Genomic DNA, 8,000 nt, shown 5'->3' with positions numbered 1-8,000 from the left:
CACCAGGAAAATATATTCACCTTCCTTGTTTCGAACCCTGGTACACGTGGCTTCGCGTGGCGTAGTCGCTAACGCTCTCGCCTTCTGAGCGAGTGGTCCCGGCTTCGGTTCACGGAGGAATCACTAGGTCGGAAAGGTGTAACAGCGTTTTCAGACCAGTCATCTTATGTGAGGTTTTCCTGGGTATTCGTCATTCATACGAGGAAAATGCCGAGATGATACCTAACTTATAGATCCCAGGCCGCTTTCTTCCTCCCCATTCCTTTCTTTCTTTCAATTTTCCCGAATAGCGAGCTTGCCGAGGGACATCATCGTTCATATAAGACGGGATTAACGCCGTAGATGCCAGTAATGTCCATAAATGTGTATACAAAATCGAACACTGGTACGAAATGACCTGCTGGTTAAAACAAAATAAATGCTTTGTCTATACAATATGAATCTGAATAATATATTTTACCTTAGTCTCGTGCAAATGCAAGTATTTCGGTAAAACAAAATACACATAAAAACTATTCCTTGGTTGTGCGGCTTTCCTACCATTTTTCTGTCACTGTTCAGAGCAAGGATTCACTTTTCCAGAATCGGTATTTTTTCTTACATTCCAGTTTAGTAGAAATGCGCACGAGACAAAATTTGTCGCTGTCTGGTCTCGAAAGTGTGCTGTAAAAGTGATGTCTCGACTCGAAAAATGTATATTTCTCTATTGGAAGAACCGTGTCTCGACTCGAATTTTGTCAGGAAAATCCTCTCTCGACTCGTCTCGTGCGCATCCCTACAGTTTAGCTTAGGACTAGTGACACCATAATTAGCACATGAAATTCTGCAAGATCATAATATGAAACTTTAAAAATATACATAAGGGAATAAATGCATTAAAAATCTTTTCGCAGCTTTTCTTCACAATTTATTCAGGCGTATAGGACTGATAGTGTAGTAATTATTTCTAGATTGACATATTTAAAAGCTGTGGAGCAGTTTTGAGTCTCCTTGTCATATGACTTTATATGAACTGTATATACAAAAGTTGCGCATCAGTTGAGTCTACTTGTCAAAGACTTTTACAGAAATAAATAAAATATGTAAAATATTCTAGCTGGATAGTTTTCATTGTCATAATTTAGGCAGTCTAGCTATAGCAGCAGTCAAATTATTGAGGGTAGAAATACTCAATAGCTGGAAGAAATTCCTCAAAGGTTCTTGGTTTGTACAAAACCCGCTATGCCATACGTACATGCATAAGAACGAGGCTCATTTTCCTAATTCGCTGTCGCATGCCAAGCTTTACTCGAGCCCAATATCCTCCTATATATTGGGTGTGTATTGCCGTGTCATTAGAGTTTACAAAATATAAACTGTGATTAACAGTATCGTGCTGGAATCCTAAACGTGCCAACTTGCTATATTTTTCCAGGAACCAGTTTTTATTGTAATTCCGGGCACGACATTGTCGTCAATTACATACTCCAAAGTTGCAGCATCGCTTCTTTCAACTAATACCGTAAACGTTAGCCACATGCCTCTGTCAGTGCTTTCAACTACCCATCAGGTCTATGTTATTCGACCTCTTGTATTTCTGCTTTCCAAAAACACTCTTGTCAATTTCAACAGTGTGTCTTCTGCCTCCAAATTTGACTAGTTTTTAACAGCCATATTGAAAGAAGCTGTCTGATCTCATTCAGCAGTTTAGAGACAGAATTTTTGTCCAATTCTAACTTATAATCACTGTGGCAGGGTAACGCAAAATCCACGCAAGAATATGTGATTTTTTACCCGTCTTGTTGCGAAGAAAGTATCATGGTGAATACACTGAGAAAAAAAAATGTAGGTGGCATACTTAAAAACGTAGGTTACATTCGTAATTCCTGTAGTTTCTGGACTTAACGTACAACCGTATATAACATCCTGCAACAAACGTATAGCTGAAAAAGTATGTATTATACGTACTGTCTGCATAAGTGCAATGACGTCATTCGTGTGACGTCATCTACAGTAACAAGTATATACGGAGGTGGTATCTAGCTTTGTGACGTCAGGACCATATACAGCATATTAGTTAACAATGATGACACACACTGACTCTCAGGACGAAGCATAATTTCAAGAAGTATGTATTATACGCTGTGTACCTATGTTTCTTGCGTTCAACCCCGAGACAGCATCTATATTGTACTTATGCCCCATACGTACGACTAGATACAGTATACGTATTGTACGTATGTATTATACAGATTTTCCTTATGTCGCACACAACTTGTCCAGATACAGCATACAGAATATCCGTATGCACCATACAGAGTGCACATATGTAGCTTACAGACTGTCTGCATGCAGCATATAAATGATACGTACGTCGCGTACAGGTTGGCCATATGTAATGTATGGATTGGGTGTATGTAGCTTATAGGTTGTTTGTATGAAGTATATGGATTTTACGTATGTCGCATACGTATTGCCTTTTTGTAATATACGGATTGGACGTATGCAGTATATAGATTATACGTATGTTTCTTGCGTTCAACCCCGAGACAGCATCTATATTGTACTTATGCCCCGTACGCATGACTAGATACAGTATACGTATTGTACGTATGTATTATACAGATTTTCCTTATGTCGCACACAGCTTATCCGTATGCACCATACAGAGTGCACATATGTAGCTTACAGACTGTTTGCATGCAGCATATAGATTATACTTATGTCGCGTACAGGTTGGCCATATGTTATGTATGGATTGGATGTATGTAGCTAATTGGTTGTCTATATGAAATATACGGATTTTACCTGTATCGCATACGTATTGCCTTCTTGTAATATATGGATTGGACATTTTTAGGATCTAGATTGTGCGTATAGTGCACCATTATTAAAGAGCTGCAACATACTGCAAAATGCATGATACATTCTTACTGTAATGTTGTCAAATATTGTTTTACACTGCATGAAAACAAAAATAGCTTAAAATATGGTTGATCTCCTTTGTGCCAATAATAATAAAATTAACAATACTACACTTTTCAAATTTTAGTTTGGAGCAGTGAAACTGTCCAAGGAAATGTATTTGCCTGCAGGGTGTCCTATAAGTATGGACTTCCTGCTAATTCGTTGGAAAGCTACTGCGAAGCCAAGTGTTGAAAAGTGACGAGCGTTAATTTTAGAAATATTCGCAGAAAGGCGGTTAACCATGTTAAACTATTTTAGTTTTCATACAGAGTAAATCAATATGTGACAATATTAGACCTACTGTAAAAATTTATCATACGTTTTGCAGTAAGTTAGTTGCACCACTTCAATAATAATGCAAAATTCACAACAATGTATAATTCTATATTCAAACTCAAACAAGATTTACGTACAATCATTTATTAAGCTGCTGTTATCCATTGCTTGTACTATATAGAGACGACTTCCATATCTTCTTTTCCATAATAGTATCTTCCAAAATACAGAAGTTATTGCCACAAGAGGCCTGAATAGAATTTTTCAGAAAACTTCTCTGTACATTTTAACAGATAAGTTATTTTTTTAAATATAGATATAATTAAAAATATGAGAGCCTAAAACTTATTCGCTCACATGATTCCTACACAGTGCTCGCCATTAAAAATGCAACACCAAGAAGGATACAGGGTAGCTGCGCCAAAGTTCCCATTCCGATACCTAATAGTAAGTGTAGAATATGCTTAAATTTACCGCTGTATTCGCTGTGTGGCAACGTGGTGACAGCGGAGCAGAACTGGAGTCCAACATTGATAGCCAGAACGGCTGCAACACGGCAAGGCATCGAGAATAGTTTCTCTTGTGGTATGGTAAGCCATGCATCTTCGATCCGATGCCACAACTCCTCAACTGTAGCTCGAGAAGTTTGCAGGTATGAGAAACATTATGGAATCACCGATCTGACATGTTTAAGCGGCGAGAGGTGGGAGGATCGCGCTGAAAAGAAAGCAGAGCAAGTGTAGTATATCCAGTGAGGTAGTGTAGGGAGTTTCCTGCAGAAATGAAATATCCGGCAGGACCTGAAATAAAGGGACTACAATAGAATCCAACACCTTGTTAATGTACCGTTGACTTGTCCAATGTCCGACAATGCGTAGGAGCCATAAACAGGCACATAACGACATCCCACACCTTAACACTGTGCGCCTGTTCAACGTGGCGAAGCAAAATACAGGCGTCATCCAGCTTAGTGCCACGGGCGAGAGAAGTGAATGCGGGCATTGTGATACTGCATACAGAAGCAGGATTCTTTTGGAAAGAAAATATCCAATCTCTTTATAATCAACTCTATTCTAGTATCCCATACCTACGCTCTGTAATCACTCACGCCACACCACCTTTCGCTTACCATTTAAATATGACTGACTGGTTTTCACTTGCTGTCACTATATGACATAACTGGTACTTCTTCGTGGCACTTATACTAATGAACTGTAACCTTCCATGCTCCACGCACTGTAAATTTGGACTTCCAACGATGTCGTCTTAGTGTTGCACTTTTAATGGAGAACAGTAACTTTCTCATACATCCTTAAAGAGTGATGATTCTTAAAGTTACGTGTAAGATACAAGTGTACAGCATATATACGCAAGAATTTAAAACTTACATCAAACTGCATCTTCAAAGTACGAAATAAAGTACAGATTTCAGCAGTAAATGCAACATTGAATTCAGCCAAATGATAAATAGAAAACTCATGCACACTCAGCATTGTTCGTTGTGGATACTGCCTATGACTCAGACAATTGTATCTCATTTCGTGTCGTTTTTCTCACTTGTTTAATGCCAAGTACCATGCATAACAGAACGCACGTTAGTCATCAGGCTGCATGAGTGAAATCCTTAAACGCTCCTACTGACCTGCGATGATGGCAGCACTAGAAAAGTTACAAAGTTATGAAACGAACATGGAACACCTGATACAAAGTATAGCGATGTGCAAAGTACCCCATTCTCATGACTTGGATAAAGGATAATTCTGGATGTTGATTTGTTCAGAAAGTAAACGATAATTCTTTATTATTTATTTATATTGTATTATACATTTTGTTACAAATCTTTCAAGTTTACACAACTTTACCGTTAAGATTATTACCAATTTTACAAAGAATCTAACAAAATCTCGTTTCCTTGGGACATTTACATTACTTCAAAAATTAGATCTGAACACATTGCCCCTACCTGGAATTCGAAAATAATTCACATCTGGTGCCAACAAAACAAAAATAACTTAGACATTGACAAACTACACAAGCCAAAATACATTTTCAAATATCCTTGTCCTAAAATTCAAGTATTATACCTGCAAAAGAGTTTCCAAAAAAGATAACCAGGTAAAGAACAAATTAAAGAAATTGTTTATTTCCACAATAATCAGTACTGTGAACAAAGTTTTTTTTTAATAGGCAGCAAATACAGGGACAATGATTAAAAGGAATCAAAAAACTAAATTAAATCACTGAATAATTTCCAGCAATTGTTCTCCAAATAATGCAAAACTTAATAGATGTTAAAGTAAGAATTCGGTAACCGTAATAAAAATGGTGCTGACTACATATCTAGAGGAAGAATATATTTAACTAAAGTAATATGCAGACACAAGGTAAGCCACTTTTCTTACATATGTGCCCTATAACTTCTACAAGTAGATATGTTTCACTACCTTGTTATTTCTTTTTTCAATAGTTTACCTAATATCGTGTGTTTTGGATTCCTTCTTAAGTGCGGTCTATTCCAAGTACCATCGTTCCTATTAGTTACTTAAAAATGAACGGTAACTTTATTCGTTTTGTTCATTATGGTATGTAAACTAGTTTATAGGTGATCTAACAGTTACATAGAGACTATGATCGGACATAACTAAATGTGTTTGGTATGTACGTCATCAGATCACTATAACGAAGCCAAACAGATTCATTCTTTTTTGAAACTTTATATGCAAAGAAGTGTAGGTCAAAATCATTAGTTTCGAACAAAGAACATAATAAAAATATTCTTTCATCGTCAGTAACCCATATATCCGTTATTTGGGCAAATATAGGTAAACAGTTTTCAGTGCACAGATCAACAGTAACAACAGAAGAAACATCTAATTTAACACCTTTAATTCTTACCCAGGCTACAGAATATATCACAGGATTCGATGTCAGAAAAAACTTTTGTTTCAGCAAACTAGTGATGATAGTTTCCACTTTTCGCTTTTTTCCAGAAATGAAAGAGCACACAGGTTTATTTTTTAAAATCATGTCGTTCAATATTAGTTGGTTTTTCATTGCAATTGTTTTGCATATGTTCACACGGCTCGAAGACGCCCTGGCAGCAATTTTAGAAATTTTATGTTTGGCCTCAAACCTCATTGTCCACACTTGGGTCAAAGGTCCAAACTTAAGAAGCATACTAGGATAGTGTAAAAGAAAATGGAATTTTGGTTTTAGCGAACTTTTAGTAAGGTTGCAATATGTCTCATTAAGATCTGCTATTAAATATGTCAGTTGCTCAGACGTATCATTATAAACCCTCTTATTTAACAATCTATCCAAAATTCTACGTAACGCTGTATACAAATTCCACACTTCATTTTTTCTTGGAACATAATAGCCAAAAAGTAAACCAAAATACCTAACTAATGTAACCATTTCAGAAGCAGACGTTCTAAGTTTCAAGTTGGATCCTTCCACTGTTAATGCATTCACAGGTTTGGACGAAGAATCCGGACCGTAATCAAAATTAAACAATCGAGCTTGTACAATATTCAATGGAACTAGTTTCGTCTCTTGAACTAAATAAGTAATAACAAAATTCATTACGTAACGACAACAACCTTCTAAGCAGTCATGTAAAATATCTACTCCTACATTATCAAAAAGTTTAAATCCATTTAAATTAAGGAAAACACATTTCTCCTTGATACCTGTTCTCGACGTATCATTTAAGAGTAAATGTTGCTCATAATTTTCTATGCTCCTCAATGACGTTTTATCTTCATACAACATACTTTGCATCTGCTGTTTGCTACAAGTACAGATTCTACAGTAATAATTTGCCACAAAGTTCTCCACAAAACCCAATATGCCATTTAAGGCTAAATTATCGCCACATAAACACACAACATGAAACTTAATAGCTCCGCTGAAAACATCGGTGGCCACTGATACACCCGTATGGTTTAATTCATTGAGTATTTCAATTATTTTTTGGAAAACTATGTTGTTTCCAAATTTGTTCCTGTCAGATGAATGGAACAATGCGAGAAGGAAAATGTGATTCAAAAGGGAAGCGTAGTGAGTGGGGAGACAGGGCAACGACAAGTAAATTGCACCTAATTTATGAATAGTAGCATGACTACCAAGAGGATTCCCAATCTCAAAATCGTCGAAATACAGTATCATGGGAAGGTGAAGGTAATTTTCTTCACTTGTGTTCAGTACATCTTTCCAAATTTTCGCCTGCACAATGTTTTCTAAACAGATTGCATCATTTTCTAAATACTTTAAATATTGTAAGGTTTCAAATAAGACTTTATTAATTGAAAAAAAATTTTGAAGAACAACATTGATAGGTATAAGCTGCATTGTACAAGGTATAGATACAAAACCGACACCATCTCCTGAACGTTTGGACTCCATACGTTGCCCAATTGTAATTTCTATGGGAGCAATGTACGTTTCCAAACGTTCAAAGAATTGAAGACGTTTATATTCTGAACGAAGATCCGTTACACATGCAGCATGTGATGACAACACTTTTTCGAAGCATTCTTGAATGTATCTTGGAACATTATCTCTACCAACCATATTATAAAATTCGGTTTCAAGAATATTTTTTGAGGCATGTAAAAAATTATTCAAGTTTTCCACAATGAACTGAATTGTAGAACGAGGAATAAGTGGCATTGCATGCAGTGATGATACAAATTGTGCTATAGCGTTTTCTTTGGTTATTTCATGAACAAAATCTTGCGTGGGTGTAGAAGGGGTATCAGAAAGGTTTAGGTTTG

Source organism: Thermobia domestica, chromosome 9, assembly GCF_964235325.1.
Source record: "Thermobia domestica chromosome 9, izTheDome1.hap1.1, whole genome shotgun sequence".
NCBI classification, from domain to species: domain Eukaryota; kingdom Metazoa; phylum Arthropoda; class Insecta; order Zygentoma; family Lepismatidae; genus Thermobia; species Thermobia domestica.
The sequence above is the reverse complement of the archived record's forward strand: the minus strand, read 5'-3'. Positions refer to the sequence as shown.